At 39.5% G+C, this 18,831-nt stretch overlaps 1 long non-coding RNA gene across 1 annotated transcript; it reads left to right on the forward strand.

Moving 5' to 3' along the window:
* Positions 1–1,170: 1,170 nt before the first annotated feature.
* Positions 1,171–17,233, forward strand: LOC111769824 (uncharacterized). Its single transcript, XR_002802631.2, has 3 exons — positions 1,171–1,337; positions 4,492–4,638; positions 15,529–17,233. It is a non-coding gene; the product is annotated as an uncharacterized lncRNA (long non-coding RNA).
* Positions 17,234–18,831: the final 1,598 nt, after the last annotated feature.

Consider the following 18,831-nt stretch of genomic DNA (forward strand, 5'->3'; position numbering starts at 1 on the left):
TACAAAGTTTTCTAATTGGATGGCTCCCATCGTAGGGATAATTGCCACAGGATGCGCGTAAATGGCAAGTCATCTGTTCCTCCTGGAAGCTCCCCTGAATAATCAAGGCCCTCATTTTGGAAAGATATTCACAGTAACCTTTGGCTACATAATCCACTGGTGGTATTTTCCCAACATTTGCTGGTCTCTTATGCTCACCCCTAAAGTACAAGTCAAGGTGTTTTTGGGAGGGATGCAAGTAAATGTCTGGCTTCCCCACAAGCAGTACAGTCCTGGGACTACACTAAGTACTTCTGGAAAGAACGTACCATTTCCACTTCTTGGGCCCTCCCAAGTGGGACTTACATTGGTCACAGAGAAGAGGTTGACAGTCCCTCCAATGTGGTCTTCTGGCTGGCTGCTAAGCCTTATGGTTCCCATTCAGTTTTCATAGTGAGCATAGTCCTTGATTTCAGAAAGAATGACTGAGGACAGTCAGTTTGATCTTTCCTGTTTGTCTACACTGGTAGCCAGGTGGCATTTTTCTGCCCCATGGAATGATTTAGACTAGGGGAGAGGGAAGGGAAGACACCAGGAGATATTAATAGGTATTTTGCATGGGAGGTTCAGGAGGTTTTGCATGCTGTTTCTGATGGACTTCTCCGTGAGGAGAATTGTGAGCAAATTCTAGTCAGAGACAACCAACAGGGGATGGAAGACCTCACTGGTCAGCTAAATTTAAGGTTCTTGGGAGATCTACACTGTAGTGTTTCCTTCATGAGGAAGGTTCTAGTGTGAAGCTCCTTCTTTCTCTGAACCTTCCAGGGTTTAAGATGCTCCCTTTCCAGATGTCTAAGTTGTTGCTTTCCCTCCATGGTCACAAAATTGTTATGTCTTCTTCAAGTATCTTTACGTTTTTCCAGTCATCCCTCACTTACTCTTAGAGCTTTCATCTAGAAATGTGAGGTGCAAGAGGGACGGAACATCATTATAAAAATTACAGAGACTTCGAATGTCCCAACCTCTGCCCACTGAGCCATTGTGGAGTACTCATGGGGGTCGTTATCATTATGGTCTATGGTCATTAGACCTTAGTGGTCATTGTTCTTCTGATCTAAGACCATGTCAATCTAATAAAAGAATCCAGGCAGCGGAACCAGAATCAAATTCGAATCCTGTAGAATTCCTTTTGTTTGGGCTATCACCCAGAGAACCATATTAAACCAGATTGGCCTGGGATCTCTGCCAGGGGAAAGGATGATGCGTCATGCCTAGGAATGGTTAAGGTGGAGTTCTGAGTTTTCAAAATTAGGGCTAGATAAATCCCACCACCAATCTGTCCTGATTATTATCCAGAGGTAATTATTTCTTGTTTTGTGTTACTCCAAATTACCTGTATCTTTTCATTAGTCATATTAAATAGTTACCATCTCTCTACACGTCTATTTTTCCTACAAAACAGTAATTTCTTTAAGATGGGGAATTCTGAGGTTTTCCCTTGCATTCCTAGGACCTAGGAGGTGCCTGGTACTATCAGCTCTCAAAAAATATTTCTTAACTAGAACTCAATGGGGAAAGATGGACTAGGATAATATTATTCAAACTAACCGTGAATTGTGTAAAATACACAGAATCTGGTTAAAAGGAAATGATTATTGATTAGTTCTGTGTAGAAAAAAATAATAGATTTGGAAATAAATATTGCATATTTCTTTAAAAATTCTATAATTGCTTATCACTTCAGCAAAAATTCAATAAAAGTCTAGGAGGTTAATGTATGTTTCTCATGCTTTTTCCCCCATTGCATTAAACTATTTAGCAATGTTTTCACATTTAATAGCTATATATAGAATTATTTGATTGGATTATATTAATTTTTTTGTTCTTAACGATGCTTACCAAATAAGTTCATTAAAGAAAAAACTAAATTTCAAAGTGCCTGCCTGAGATGAATGACAACTTCATGAAACTAAAGAAAAAGCGTCAAATATTAAAAAAAAGTTAGAACAGGTTTCCTCAAGCTTTGTTCAGATATCTTGTGAGTTTGAGCAACAGTGGGGATAGTACTCTATTACTCTGGTTTAAGTGCTGATGCACTTATGTTTGGAGAAGTTCAGCCAACCAGCTTTATAAAGGCAGCATGAGAAGAGAGGAGTTGCGGTGGATAAGCAAAGAATGGTCCATAAATGGCAGGGGTAATACGCTTGTTTCTGAGCCCTTGGTGACTCAATGGCATGCTTTACTTGCTAGCTTTCAAGTCTGAGTTACTGCTTTACTGCAGGCCTACAAGGCTCACCTTCCTTTGTTTTCTTCTTGTTTCTTCTGAATGCACTCCCCAGGAAGTGAAAGTTAGAATTTGCCTTGACAGACATTCCAGAGCCTTTGGGTTTTATGGACATAGGGAATGTATTCAGAAGCTTCCTGCTTGGTGATCACATCCTTTGTTCTTCTGTGCATATCTTAAGTGAACTTTGCTCCAGACAAATTATCCTAGGGCAAGGCATTAAAAAGAGGGGATTCCAAGAAAGACACAGAACACAAGAAAAGGAAGTACTCATTCATTTCCATTTAGGTTCCTATTTTTAGCCACACGTTAATCATTTTCATCTTTAATTCCTCCTAAGAATGTTAGCAATTTACACTTTTATTTTTTTGTGAGTATAAACTTGCTTCTGTCTTTTTCCTAAAGTTTTTAAGCACTAGTCATCTTCAGGAGCAAGAAATTCTTACAGTCAAGGGAGGAAAAACTTGATCAACATGTCTGCTTGAAGTTTTTACTGTCTGAAATTTGAGACAACACTGTAGATGTTATAGATTTATTGAGTTATTCTTGATTACAATATCCCACCTTGTGAAAATATTGGTTTAATTAAGCTAAATTTTACCCTTCCAGTGTCTGATTCAATAGAATATCAATGTCACTTTTTTCTGGGAAATATTCCCTGACTGCAGATACATTATTAGAATAAAGTATCATATATGCCATAGTTGATTGTGCATATGTTGCGTATGTGTCTGGCCTTTGCGTGAGTCAAGGGAGAAAGAAGAAAGTTATATTTGTGCTTGATATACAGGAAACACATTATCCATTGCTTGTTGATTTGGATAGAAGTAAATCCTAGTCTCATCTGAAAACTTAGTAAGGTTGCTTAATTTTAACAGGAACATGAAAGATAAATTGATAACATGATCTCATTCATGAACAATAATTTTTTTTGTAAATAAAGACTGTAGTCCAGGCTTTTCTCTTTCTTGTTTTACAATATTATAGTAGTGTTCTAAGTTACCACTTCTGCTATTTCAATTCTTACTGGACTCCACAGTCAGGCTTATCTTCCAGAAATACTTCAATTATGTTTTTTCTCTGCTCAAAATCCTTGAAAACGTCCCCTTGAGGAAAGGGTAACCTGGACCACTTTGCATCCCTTGCAGTGCCTAGCATGGCACTTTATATGGAATTAATCAACAGCTGCTGATTAACTGGAAGATGTCAGCCTGAAGGTGGTTCTAACGCTGGGCTGCTGAGCTCTGCTTTTAGCCATGTCTTGTTAAATTCATGTATCAATGATGTGTCTAAATACATAGAATGTGTGCTTATCAGATTTGCAAATGACCCGAGGCTGAGATGGATAGCAAATGTATTAGACAACAGAATCAGAATCTGAAACCGTTTTGACAAGCTTCCTTTAACAGGATGAAATTTAGTAGGGATGAAGGTAAAGGCCTGCCTTATAACAAAACAACACCAAAGCAGAGAAAAACCTCTCTGCTGAGCAACTGCACATAGAAGTGAAGAAGATTCTCAGAAAGGATCGGCGAGAGGGTTGCCACACAGGCCAATGGAGTCAGACTTTTGGAGAACAGAAACAAGGAGGTGAAGTTTGCTCCCTTGGCATCGGTCAGACTCTATCTGAAGTCTTGTGTACAATTCTGGGTTCTGCATTTTCAGAGGGATATAGACAAATTGGAAAGTAGTTAGAGAATGTCAGAGGGTCTCAAGTCTATGCTGTGAAATGAATATTTTTCTGTGATAAGAGAAAACTCAGAGGAAATGTGCTAGTGTTTCTGTGTGTGTTTGTGTGAGGAAGATTGGCCCTCAGCTCATGTCTGTTGCCAGTCTTCCTCTTTTTGCTCTAGGAAGATGGTCCCTGAGCTAACTTCCATGCCAGTCTTCCTCCATTTTGTATGTGGGACACCACCACAGCATGGCTTGATGAGCGATGTTCAGGTCTGTGTCTGGGATCCAAACCTGTGAACCCCAGGCTGCCAAAGGGGAGAGTGCGAACTTAACCACGACACCACTCTGCTGGCCCCAAATGGTGGTTTTTTTATCATGAGGAAAAGACTTTTGTCTGGGATTGAATGTTCTCAAAAGTTTGACCAGCATTAGTATCTGAAAGTTATAGGGAAAACAACTTTGGCTAACTCTAAGGGAAAATCTTTTTAATAGCCAGCTCTTAATCAAGATATGTGTTGCCCAGGAAAACACTGACTTGTGCAATTTCTTTTCAGGAGAGGGAAAAATCCAATAGATAAAGGTTTCATGAAAACAACAATGAGATACCACTATACACCTGTTAGAATGACTAAAATCCAGAACACTGACAACACCAAATGCTGCTGAAGATATGGAGCAACATGAACTCCTACTCACTTTTGGTAAGAATGCAAAATGGTACAGCCACTTTGGCAGTTTCTTATGAAACTAAACATACTCTTATCATACCATCCAGAAATCATGTTTCTTGAAATTTAACCAAATGAGTTGAAAACTTATGTCTACACAAAACTTTCACTCAAATGTTTATAGCAGCTTTATTCATAATTGCTGAAACTCAGAAGCAACCAAAATGTCCTTCAGAAGGTGAATGGATAAACAAATTGCAGTACATCCAGACAATGGAGTATTATTCAGCGATAAAAAGAAATGAGTTGGGGCCGGCCCCACGGCCGAGTGGTTAAGTTTGTGCACTCCGCTTTGATGGCTCAGGGTTTTGCCAGTTCGGAGCCTGGGTGTGGACATGGCATTGCTCATCAGGCCATGCTGAGGTGGAGTCCCACAAATCACAACTAGCAGGACCCACAACTAAAAAAATATACAACTATATATTGGGGGGATTTGGGGAGAAAAAAGCAGAAAAAAAAAAAAGAGATGAATTATCAAGCCATGGAGAGACATAGAGGAACCTGAAGTGCATATTGCTAAGGGAAAGATATCAATCTAAAGGGCTACGTACTGTATGATTCCAACTATATGACATTCTGGAAAAGACAAAACTATGGAGACACTAAAAAGATCAGTGGTTGGCAGGGGTTCAAGGGGAGGGAGGAATGACCAGGTGGAGCACAGGCGATTTTCAGAGCAGTGAGATTATTATTCTGCATGATATTGTAATGGTGGATACATGTGATTATATGTTTGTCAAAACCCGTAGAATGTACAACACCAAGAATGAACCCTCATGTAAACTATGGTCTTTTCCTGATGTGTTAATGTGGGTTCATGGATTGTAAAAAATGTACCACACTAACGTAAAATGTTAATAATAAGGGAAACTGTGTGTGGGAGTTGGGGGTGGAGGGATATACAGGAACTCTCTGTACTTTCTACAAACCTAAAACTGCTCCAAAAAAAAGGCTGTGTGACCCAGAGGCTGGGATCTCCCTGGCTGAGATTTCTCCTCTTACATCTAGTAAAGGTCAGTAGAGATTGCAATGGAGGAAGAGAGCTGACTTCAGCATCAGAGGAGCAGTATCCCGTATCTGGTCCAAAGGACACTTGGGAGATCATGGACAGGAGCTGTGATTCTCTAGGAGAGTTTATAAGGTGGAACGTCAAGCAGCAAGAGACTAAAGACTTCAAGATGGAAAATGAAAGCACAGCAAGTTGTCATGGCTGCAGAACTCTGATGTGGGGCCGGGTGATTTGACATATAAGGTCTGGCTGGCCTTGGGCTTCCTGTCTCTGGAGGAACATTCACAATAAACTGGGGAACTACTTTCTGGGAATGCTACACACACACCACACATGCGTACACAGGTATGTATATACTTATATGTGTGTGTATATATATATATATACCCAAATGAATACACACACATGTATATGTATAGACACATGCACAAATATATATGCATACACGAGCATATACATTTAGAGATATGTTTATAGTAAATACATGTACACACAAATAAATAGGATAATTTTAGACACCGATAAGCACTATTAAGAATACAGAATAGATTTACGTGATTGAAAATGGCATTGACAGGGTGGAGGGAGATTGGCTGTATCCAGAGTGGTCAGGCAAGATCTCTGTGGAGGAGACATTTAAGCTAACACTGAAAGATGCAAAGAAAGCAGCCATAAGAAGAGCTGAAGAAATAACATTGCAGCAAAGGTACATATTTTTATATTTAATCATTAATATTCTATTAGTTTCCTTGGGTCGTGTGTGTGTGTGTTACACGGGTAGTAAAGGAGAAGGGAAATCATTAGAAAGCAAAGGAAGAAAAACCAAGTATAGAAGCAAAGCTATTTCAAGGATTGCACCCGAGAATTTTCCAAAAGCTTTTTAGAAAGACAGGGGACTCTACTATTTACCAAGTACTTTGTCAGGTTAAAAAAGACAAGCAAGAGTTCTGATAACAGTTTGGGACAAAAATTTCTTTGCATTCAAAAAAATTTTGGACGATGAATTACCTAGCACAAACTGTGTGCCTCTCTGAATAGAACATTTATTTGTGAGCATGGCAATTTTTTCTATTAAAAGAGGTGACAGGAAAGGGCGTGGTTAGAGCATTGTGAAACGAGCAAGTGGTGCACACATTGGAGCACATGTCTTCTGCTCCTTATGGTCCTCAGGGAGGCGTGAAGAGATGAAACAAGTTCTGTCATACAGGCTTTGCAAATATACACAGAGAGCTAGAACAACGAAGAGGAAAGAACGAAGTGAGAGAGGGGGGAACAGGGAGAGAGAAGTAGGGGTAATGGAGAGTGTGACATGGAAAAGAATAGGACAGAAGACAAAGAGGAGAGAGAGGAGAAACATACCAAGTTCCTCCTAGTAGGATCTGGGAAAGAGTATTTAAACCATAAACTTATTAAGAGATTTATGAATGGCTCACACACGATGCAGTGGTCATGACACCGCAAAGCTGCGGATGTCTTAAGTCACGTTACCTCTAAGAAATCAAGTGTCATGGTCTCCCCTCTTTCAAGGATTTGCCTCTTCTGCCCATGTTTGTTTTCTGTACAAAGGCGGATGCTCATCAGGCTTGTGATATGCTATCACGTAGTTTTAAAGGTCTATCCATGTTCCTGAATGGTGGCCCTCAAAATGCTTGCCCACTGTAGTTCACATCTCTGAGGAGAGGGTTGCGGTTGAGAGCCGTTGAAAAGCTATTGTCCATGATACACCACGGATGGGGCTTCTGTGTTGCTTTCAGAATTTGACTGCAACTTCTGTCAAACAGTTTCTCTCCATGTCATGCATCTGCAAATTGAAATTCAAGGAAACCCATTCAACACAGTGAAATTAAGTAATAATTGAAGTGGATACTAGCTACTTCAGCACAAAAGGATTTATTTTGATGTATTTTTAGGGCTTGGTACAACACACTGATACAAAAATACTAAATCACCAGAAAAAAAAATCAGTAGCATTGTAAAGGATGTGGGAAGGGAGAAAAGAACAAAGGACTTTTCTCCAATCAAATGCAAATGGAAATGACCTGCAAGATTCTGAAAACAGTCTTTCTCCTGACAATGAACATTTTCATGCAGTGAAATCCATTTTTGAGACTCATTAGCAAGTGCTGTGATCTTGCTTATTTTCTATAGCAGCGTCTGGTTATTTCAAATTGATTAGGAGACCTCTGACGTGGGAGAGCGAATCACTGAACTACCCCAGGTATTTCTGTAATTGGTTATCGTGCTTAATTACAAATATTTCAGCACAACCAATTTATTCTGGAGCAGATTTTCCTTGCCTTTCTGCTGCCTCTCCTGCCAGTGCTGTTTCTGTTTTCAGGGAGAGAAAAGAAAGAGAGAGAGAGAGAAGACAAATTAACCTTCTCCTGTGCACGTTTTGGTTCTAAAAAAAGCAGATTAATGGATTGATGGATTCATTCAAGGTATTCTATCAACAGTAGTAGTCAAAAACGAAAGAAACATGAATGTATTAGTTTGTAGTGGGAGGTCACTCATTGCAAACGGTTACCAATCTTTTCCGGTTCTATTATTTCCATTAACTAGTGCTGGGAGCTGGAAGTTCAGTTCTCACATCTCTCTCATCCTGCCACGGTGCTGGCTGACCTTCATATATTCAGCCCACTTGCTCCTGAGCTCATCAGAAATAAATGGACTAGAATAGAACAGAATATGGCTCCACATCGCGCTATTCATCGTCTGGCAATCCTGAAGACCTGAGCAAGTGGCTAGTTGTGTGGGCTGCAGACGGGGCACACATTACATTCTCCACAGTCTCTCATCCATAGCCTGGGGCAGTCAGAGTCCAATAATGGGAGGCAGGACTCTGGCCAGGGCGCTGGCATTGTGCCTTCTGCTTCAGCCCTTCTGTGAGGATGTGCATGAACTTTGCAGCACCGCAGAGAGACGGCGAGACCCTGAGTTTAACATCTTACGATTAGAGTGAGATTTAAGAAAACGTGGATGTTTTTCCCATTCCATCCCTGCTGGAGACTGCACATTACCTATGAAGAAGTGTCTTCTTACTTGTGATATGGCAGATACTTTTGGCACAAAAGCAAAGCATGCATTACCTGATGCTAACTTTGATTTTTGTCTAGGACTTTTAAATTTAAAGAGTGTTATCATTATTATCTTAAAAATTGAAGTAAACCTTCAAATAAGGTAAAAACAATTTTTGCTGTTAATGAAAGGGGTTAGATTTGTTCTGGTTTAATTCCCCATTAGTAAAATTTACTGGATTTTTGTGGGAATTTTTAAAAAAATTGGTGCTGGGAGGGCTCCTTGAGATCATTTAGGCTAACTTACTTTTCAGATGACAGAGATCAAGAGATGTCACATATGGGGCTGGCCTGGTGGCACTGCGGTTAAGTGCGCACATTACGCTTCGGTGGCCTGGGGTTCTCCGGTTTGGATCCCGGGAGCGAACATGGCACCGCTTTGCAAGCCATGCTGTGGTAGGCGCCCCACGTATAAAGTAGAGGAAGATGGGCACGGATGTGAGCTCAGGGCCAGTCTTCCTCAGCAAAAAGAGGAGGATTGGCAGCAGATGTTAGCTCAGGGCTAATCTTCCTCAAAAAAAAAGAGATGTCAAGTGATTTTTTTTGAGGGCAGTTAGTGGCAGAGGTGAAACCAGGATCTAGCTTTACTTCAAGTGAAGGGCCTATCTAATAGAAAAAAAGGTTTTCTATTTTCTCTGTATTCCCAACAACCAGCATCCTCCTTACGTCAGGAATTTCCTATCCTTATAGAGTGATTTCATTTTGCTTTTGTTGTGACAATAGACAGGAATTACTGATAATAACACAGAGTATAACAAATTGTAAAGAGTGACATTTTTCATTTTTCAATATTTATTTTGGAATCTAATGAAACTGTGTTTGATTCTCGAACATTTAAGTATGTAGAGATAGCACTTTTCTTCTGTGGCAAAGATATCCATTTTACAGCTCTTAGTATTTGCTATCAGCACTTAAGTAAACTTCTGTAAATCATTATCGAGGGTGAGAATTAATTTTAAGAAAAGTAGCCATTGGCAAGTTTCACATAACTGTGTGAGAAAAACATTCCAAGTGGGGATTTTATAGTCACTGAAGGAAGAGCTCTTCTGTTACATTAGAGCTGCCAAAAGAATTCAAAACTCGAAAGATCCAAATGACAGCAAAGCAGATTGAAGCTGCTCTTCTCTCTCCATTCTCCTTTCTTTATGCATTCAGGGCTCTGCGTCAAGAAAACTTGTATGCAAGGGGTGCAGAAGAGATCCAATTATACAGAGCTTCAGCTAATGTCTGACGCTTTAAGTACTTTTCAGAATTTCTGTAGATTGCTATAGAGCCACCTCTCAATTTCTCAAAGTAATGAGGAGAGCCTTGGAATACATTACCCCAAAGCCCACAGAATGAAGTAATTAGTATTCATTACCAATTTTATTTCAATGGCTAATTGCACTTCACACTCATATATTGATACCAAAAAACTGGACAGTCAAGTAGCATTTACTATCATTTATTATACGAAAATGGAGAGTTCAGTTAAAAGGAAGTTTTCGCTGCTCCAAAGAGTCTGCAGAAATTTGCACACAGTTTGATAGAGTGCTGTGATCCGTAAAAACCAGACCCAACATCGGTCAGTGGAAGGGGTGAGGGAGGTCCTTGAGTTTTAGATGGATCCCTATTACATTTGGGGAGCAGGGGAGGGGCAGCCATGAGTGAAGGTGGCAGTGGCATTTCTATGTGTGTGTACGCCCTCTGGCACCTACTGTGGGCCTAAATGGGCATGAACAAAGCTTTGAGAAACTTTGGTGCAAGTGTCTACTGAGGATGATGAACTGGGCAAATTTGTATGTGAGGGACATACTTCTAGATTTTTTGCTCTGAGTCTTAGGAGGCAGAAGACCCCACTAACTTTGTTTGAAAACGGCAGAGGACTTCAGATGCCCACAAAATTAAATCATCTCATTCTTGCCTCTTTGGCTTTACCATATCAACAGAATAGGAAAAACAAAAAAGGAATACATTTGATATTTTCAGTCACGGAAGTTTTCTGGAGCCCTCTTATCAGCCAGGCACTGTACTAGGAGCTTTTGATTGCATATGGGGGCCCAGGCAAAAAGGAGAAAACTAAGTAAAAATAGGAAATTTGGGAAGAACATAATAATAGGACAATTAAAAAATGTTTTGGTATTGTGTAGAATTGTGGAAGAGATTGTGAGTTACCTCGGGGCTGGTAAGAGTAGACTTAGAATGTCTTCATGACCCTTGGGCCTGAGGGACAGCTGGAACTCAGAGAGAGAGGGGGGACTGACTGCTAAGAGGTCTAGCTCAAGGAAGGGATATAGTCCCTGAACAGTAAGCCTTTAGAGAAAGAGCTGGGGGAGTAAATACTTTTCCCCAGCTCTCCTTCCTCCATCACATCTCATGCTGGGGATTTCTGTTGGCTGAACTCAATTAGAAACCAGGGGAGCATGGAGCTCATTGCTGTGGTCCATTATGGGTTAACATTGTGGTGGACAGATCAGGGTGTAGAAGGGAGGTCAATAGAAAGGGAAGGTATCAAGAATGCTGAGAATGCATGCTTTCTCTCACTTCGTTGCTCAGACAGCCCAGGGTGGATCGTTATAAGGCAGGATTTTTAGTTGCAAAGAACAGAAACCAACTTTGACTGGCTTAAGCAGGAAAGGATATAGAGAGCCTTCTGGAATCTCTGAGACACCTGGAAAACCAGGTTCAGAGAGGACATCACGGCTCCTTACCCTGGGTTTCTATCGTAGACACTACTGCTGCTGCTACTCCAGCAACTGCTGACATTGCCTTCATGGCCAGAGATTTTTCTTCGTGGACTCTTTTCCTTGTTTCACCAGCTACTGACTTCAAACTGGGGTGTGTGCCTATGACAGGCAGAATCTAGGTCTCTCGACTGAGCTTTGCTTCAAAAGAAGGTGGAAGAGTGAGTACCCAGCATTATTAGCTTTCTATAAAGGAGCAGTGCCTCTCACAAGAATTTTTAGGTGAAGAATTCTCCAAATTTAGGAATGGGGTTCCAGTGACGGGTGACCAAAGAGTACGTCAGATGTCACTACATGTAGGTTTTATTAGCCCCATTTTGCAGATAAAGATCTGAGATTCAGAGAGGCTAAAAACTTGCCAAATTTGTAGCTTTAGTTGAGAGTCAATCCTCAAGAGCAGGTTTTGGCTTCCCACTATGTCAGAATTTCTCTCCACTCTCTCAGATAATTCAATCTGATTTCTACTTTAGTGAAGATTTTTTTCTTTTTAAGACAGCACTGCATATTTTTTTGAAAGTGCAAATGATTCTAAAGTTAACTTGGATGAAGAAATATCTGAGAAAAACATAGAAAAAGAAAGAAAACAGAAATAGGGGAGATACACTTTCTGAGTATTAAAATAGAATACAGTAGTAATTGAAACAGTGTGGTATAGGTATATATGGATTAACACAATAGACTAGAAGTTCCAGAAATAGATCCACGTAAGTATAATACTTCAGTATGTGATAAAAGTGGAATTTTAATACAGTGGAGGAAAGGGTAGATGACAAATTTGTTGGGACAACGTGCTGACCATTTCGTTTAAAAGAATTGCATCTTACCCTAATTGAATTCCAGAGGCATTAAATGTTTTAACATGAAAATTGAAAAAGAACAAAAGAAAATGTAGATGAATGGTTTTATAATCTTGATCTGTGTAGAGCCTTTTTAAGTATGGCACCAAACGCAGGAAGGCAGAGAAAAGTATTGCTAGATGGGAGTACGTAAAAAATAAAAATTTCTCCACGGCAATAACAATATAGATAAATAGTCACCTGGAAAAATATTTGCAAAATACATGAAATAAAATGGCTAATATTCCTGGCATGTAAAGAAAAAAATCCACAGAAGAAGACATGAAAATGGCTGATTAACATATGGAGAAATGTTTAATCTCATTTGCAGTAGAAATCAAATGAATTCATATTACAACAAAATTAGCAGAAATGAAAGCAATTAATAGTCTCCAAGGTGGGCAAGGATGTGTGTGTGTGTGATTTTTATTTTATACTTTTCTGGTTGGGGTCAAAATTAGATTATCTTTCTGGAGAGTTATTTGGTATTATGGACCAAAACTTTTAAAAATGCAAATACCTTTTGATAAAAAAATTTCACTTTTAGGAACTTTCATCATGAAATAGTTAAAAAAATGCATAACTGTACAGGGATGAACATGGTAGTGTTATTTTTAATAGAAAAAATTAGGAAAAGAACTACTAAATATTCATAAACTGGGGATGCTAAATGATTTGTGTACATTTATAAAATGGAATACTATTTAGCCATGAGAAGGCACATATTTATCTTTTGAAATCAGAAGAGGTCCATGATATATTTTTAGCTGAAAAAAGTGTGTATAAAATAGTATGAATAACATATGTAATATTTGTAAGAAAAAAATAAGCATCATGTTTAGAAAAAACTGGGAAGATTATGCTCTAAAATGTAAACAGTGATTTTATCTGACTAGTAGCATCTCGAATGACCTTTATTTTTCCTTTATCCATTTTGGCAGTTCTAATTATCCTATGATAAGCATTGATAAGGATAATAAAAAACAAAAAAGCTATTTCTATTTGGAAAAAGCAAAGTAAGAGATATATGTCATCATTAAGCAACATATAAAGACGAGTTTTCATGTTCTTATTTTACCTGATTTTTCAAGTGTAATTATGTGTGTGTGTGTGTGTGTGTGTGTGTGTGTGTGAAAGAGGGTAATAAAAAGCTAGAAAGAGGTAAAGAAAAAGATGGAGATGATAAAGAGTGATTTGTCCTGATTTGCAATCTTCAGAGGATGTAGAGGGAGAGAATCGATGCCTGTATCCTATTTTTTATGGGGAGCTTGTCTCAATCCTGTTTACAGCTTTACAGTCATCTGGCCTAGAAGACCACGGCTCTCACATGCCTTCTCCCCAGCCCCCTCTCCTAGAGCAGTGCTGATATGCAACAGAGATGACCAGAGACCTGCAAAGTGGACAGAGGCTAGATGACCTTCTCTTGATCACTGGATATTGAACTGTTTTACTCAGGGAATATGTTCACATTTGAGTAGATCAGGAGGGCAGTATTTGATGGAAATAGAAAAAAATGAGGCTTTGGGGAAATGTGTTGGGAGGGTTAAGGGAGTGAGTTCAGGGATGGGTCAATGACTGTCACCTCGAGCCCTTTCATCTTCACACCTCAAGGGTCATTCTAGCTTTTAATAGCTAAATATGGTGATTCCAGCTTCCATGCTGTATGCTGATAGGAACTATGAAGGTTTCTAGTATGTTCAAACACAGTCAGGGTGGCTGTGCCCAAGGGCAGGAGAGACCTCATCTCTCCTTCATTGGTGAATGAGTGTTGCAGTCTGACTCCCACTGTCACGGCTCCTGAGGCTCTGTTGGCTTTCCTATTCTTTCACTCCACACTAGACACCACCTCTCTTTTTCTGCCTCAAGTTTCACCAGTGCAAGCCTGCTATGGGCAGCAGACTTTTACCAGAGCTTTGGAATGTGGCAGAAGAAGATGGAGTGGTGAAGGGAGTAAATCCATGTGACGCATTCAACATGAAGTCTAAATATTTCTTAAAATTGATTGGTGTTTAGAAATCCCTTTTTTTCTCAAGCTGCCTTACACATCATCTCTTCCTTAATTTTTGGGATCCTTGACACTTCTATTTCATGGGCAGAAACTTGAGATACCTTTTCAAAGAATTTAGTCCTTTATTTTTTGGTGCAAGTGGTGGGAGGAACTAACCTTTGCTATCCAAAAAGCCCCTCAAGATGTTTTCCTAAATGCAAGAGCCGTCCTTCCTGGAGATTAATTACACTGCCCCCATGTTTGCAATAGGAATTGGCTGACTATTCCTTTTTTATTCTCTCCATTGTATAATACTGGATTGGGACAAAACTGGGGGACGGTCAAGATATTCTTGGGATCTTTATTCCATCATGAGATCTTTCTTAATTCTCAGGGGCCCCATTGTAGGATAGGTTAATTTTGATACCAAATGGACCACCACTTTGGGACATAGTAGGGAGCCGGTAGGACCACAAAGAAAGGAGAGAGTTAAGCAATGAAAAAAGGGGAAGTTAGTTAAAATTTTCTCCTAGGATACTAGTCTTAGAAGGGATCATAGTGATCTACTCCAACCTACTCTTAATACACGAGGAAACTGAGGTCCCCAAAATTTAGGTGACTTTCCCAGAACCATTTGATTAATCAACATAGATCTGAGACTGGAATTCTGGTCTCTAGTCACCAATCTAGTGATGTTTCCACTAGCACGTACTTTAGCTCTTCCAGGAGGGGTTAGACCAACCAAATCATCATTCATTAATGAAAATAGTATGGAACAGATATGGACGTTAGTATAGCAAGATAGCTAACAGTCTCAAGGGTTTGAGATTGCCTCTTTTTGGGAATTTTGCTATTTCGTTATCTCTAGTTGTTCATAAAATTTAGTAGCTTTCTTTTTTTCTAAAACAGAATATTGTACTTAGGAAAGTACTTTTCAACATGAGAGGACTCTAATATTAATAAGACAGCAGAGCTAATTTTACAAATAGTTGAATAATTGAACAGTAATCTATTGGGGACATAAATAATAGAGACCTGATGATAATAACACATTTTTCTTGAGCAAGTATTTTCATTTTGGAGATTTTATATATATATATATATATATATATATATATATATATATAAAACCTCTATTTTTGGGAAAAGATCAAGAAAGGACCAATACTCGAGAGAGAACTTCAAAAGGCAAGTCAGCGTTTTTGACCAAGTTTTCTCTCTTTGCATATAGGCAAGACTACAGCCAGAACAGCAGCAAAGGGATTCACCAAGTGAAGGGAAAGAACATTTGAAGCAAGAGAGAAATAATTTCCTAGCAAGAAGGGCTGTGTGATCATGGTTCAGCTGGTGATCCATTATGCCTGTTAAGAGGCCAAAGAGAACTGTAGATCTCTGAGGTCCATGCGGGCAGAGGCAAGGGAAGAAGATGAAGGGAACACTGGAATAAATGAAGTGCGCTAACAGCTGAAAAAGGCTGATGGATGTGCTCTGCACCTCAGAAGACAGAGCTCCCAGCAGGAGAATAAAGTGTGCAACAGAGCAGAGCCTGCTAGAACCACACAGTTAGAGAACTGAACCTCTAATAACCTCCCGTTTCAGGAGTTTATAATGTGCTATAAAAACCCCCTGTCTCTAGACTAAAACCCGGCACGACCACACTTAACTGCATTTTACTGCCATTGCACAAATCCCTGATTCGCCGTTACTTTCTCTTAAATAGGGCTGGATCTATTTTCAGCATTGCAGGTGCCAAGATGTTTTGTAAAAATTTTCCGTAGAGAATGGATTTGATTTTTAAAATGTAGAAACTGGATTTCAATTCTTAAATTGAAATGCTGGACTAGGCACCAAGGACATTTTGATTAAATCATGCCTATGTTCAGGCTATTAATTCCAACTTGGATGGTGTCTGTAGATATAGCAAACTACTTGAAAAGCAGAGATATTCTGAGTCTCCAAAGGGTGAAGGTCATCCGAGCTAACTCTCCTCAGCAGCCTTCATAATAAAATTTGGGGAAACTTTTACTTCTCATATATATTGGCAGTTCCATTTACTATCAGTCAAGAGGACATAAAATATTTTATTTCATAGAAGAGCCTATTGACACTTTAAAAATAGACCCAATAATAGACATAGTGCTTACATGTGTATTTCAAATGTTGCAGCTGTCAGTAATGCGTCTTCTTGAACACCTTCACGTGACACAGTTTTATTTCATGGTTGGTTACAGTCCATCGTAACCAACCAATGGTTGGTTAAAGTCAGCTCATTGTATCCCTACTTTCCTTCTCTGCAGCATTCTCTATAATCAGAATCAATTATAACAAACAAATTCTCGTTATCTATTCACGAATTTCCAAATAACAGTCTTTTCCTAGGTACATAGGATGCTCTGCAAAGTGTAGAAAAAACAGGCTACCATCATGGCAGCATAATAAACTGAAGTAAAAAACACACAATCTAGAGAACCAAAAGCCTAATTAAGCAGTTTACAATATTTTATATTTTTTCAGATTTGTTCCTGAAGAAAGGGTCACTTCAATAGTTTAGCTGTTCCAGCTAATTATTTCCACAGTGAATTGCTATTCACTCTTGACTCCGTTGGTTTGTTTATTTTTAAGTTGGGGGCCTTGAATCAAGCCGGGACTTTCAATTCAAAGGTCCAAATAATGCCCCCTTCCCTTTTTTGAGGAACTAGTGGGCTAAATATGCTCTTCTAGAGAAGAAAAGTTTTGCACAACGGGTGGAAAAATCGTATATTTTTTCCAACTTTAAGCTACACGTTGCATTTTTCTTTCTATTATCAGTAAGGCCAGTGAGTGAAGGATTAAAAAGCCCCTTTACTTTTAACAATATTTTATTATTTTAACATCTCAAGACTCAGAGTTCTGGAAATGGACAAAATAATAAACATAAAAAGATCCCGCTTGTATACGAATCCTTTGCGAGTATTTTGATTCTGTTTTTAAGGCTGAACTCTTCTTCTTTGGTTACCTGAATTATGGGATGCTGCATTGCCTTTTTTCAAAATCCTTCTTGGGTGCTTTTTGTGCATTTTGAGCTATGTAAGTCAATCGGGGCAGTGATTAGAGCACACTGGTCTGCATGTGTTTTTGTCCAATTTTCTAAAGTACTCTGTATAGTACAGTTCCAACTGGGATCTGTTTGGATATGGTGCACTTGGGACATGGAAAAGGGGAGTGTTATCTTGCCTGGGCAATGGCTTCCTGGAGGAATGCCTTGAGTTGAGTCTTGAACAGTCAATTTGAGTTGCCAAAGCCCTGTTTTTTGCACACAAATTCCAGGCAGAAGGATCTATGAGTGAAAGTTTCCAGAGATAGGCAGGGTTCAGATGTATAATGGCTTTGCCAGGGCTGGGTGGAGGGGAAAGGGGAACTCTCTGAAAGATTTTGGACAGGTAACCCCTTGCATATGGTTAGAACAACTACTTAACATGCTCTCTTGGAGCCCTTTGAGCTCTTTAGAATTTATTATTTTACTGCCTAGCAAGGCTGCTCTCCAGGCTTCATAAATTGACAGTCTTTCAACCAAATAGAGCAATTTGCTGAGCTTCCCAGTGACAGGGCTCGCCCCTTCTAGGTGTGGTACATTCCTTTGGGCCTCTACTTACATTTTTCTTTTCCCTGCTTGTTACAATGCCTGATTCTTTCCCTGATATCCTGACAAACTATTGTATTAATGGGTAAATCTAGATTAAAATTATCCCTCCCTTGTCACATGTTTGCATTTGAGCCTGAATCCTCCGAAATGGCTTTCTTGGAGGAGATTTGAGGCCCCATGCCAGCCACGAAGAGATGCGAGCTTTCAGCTCATCTCAAACTAGGCCACGTAAGTGACTGTCTACGCTGACTTCAAAGACATTTGGTTTTGGTGCTTAATCTGGTCTGCCGTGAGAAGCTCGCCGTTATACCTTCTAAAACTAAAACTGTGTGTGGATGTGTATTTAGATTCAGCATAGCGGTGTGTGTATGAATTTTTTTTTTTAGTTTGTGCTTTCAAGAACCAACTAAGAAGGTTCTGTTATTTGATCCTGCTGATGTTCCCTTTCAGACAGCTGCCACCAGCACCGCTTGGCCACTTCCTTTTTATTTCCTATTCCCTTTTAACTGTCTAGCTTACTTTGATATGATTTTGTCTCTCTCTGTAATGACAATGAGAGAGGATGTTTTTTCCCAAGGCCATGGCATGGTATGCCTTTTAATTCATTTTAGGCTTGTTACCTTGCAAATGTAAGAGTGAATTAGGGCTCTGTTTGCCTGGGCCAACCATGTTGTAGACATGTTGAAAGGTGAAAATGTGCATTAGACCACGTGTATGCCTGACAGCCCCTTCCTATCACAGAATTGGTCATTAGAGTTTTAATTCCTGGATCTGTCCCTATTCTGCCTTGTGACTCAGGATAACCTACATAGTCTATCTGTTCTCTGCCTCTTTCTTTATAAAAGAGTAAAAAGAATATAATTTTACCTTCCTGAACTCCCAGGGATGACATGAGCTTTCAGATCAGGTGTG

This window comes from Equus caballus, chromosome 21, assembly GCF_041296265.1.
Source record: "Equus caballus isolate H_3958 breed thoroughbred chromosome 21, TB-T2T, whole genome shotgun sequence".
NCBI classification, from domain to species: domain Eukaryota; kingdom Metazoa; phylum Chordata; class Mammalia; order Perissodactyla; family Equidae; genus Equus; species Equus caballus.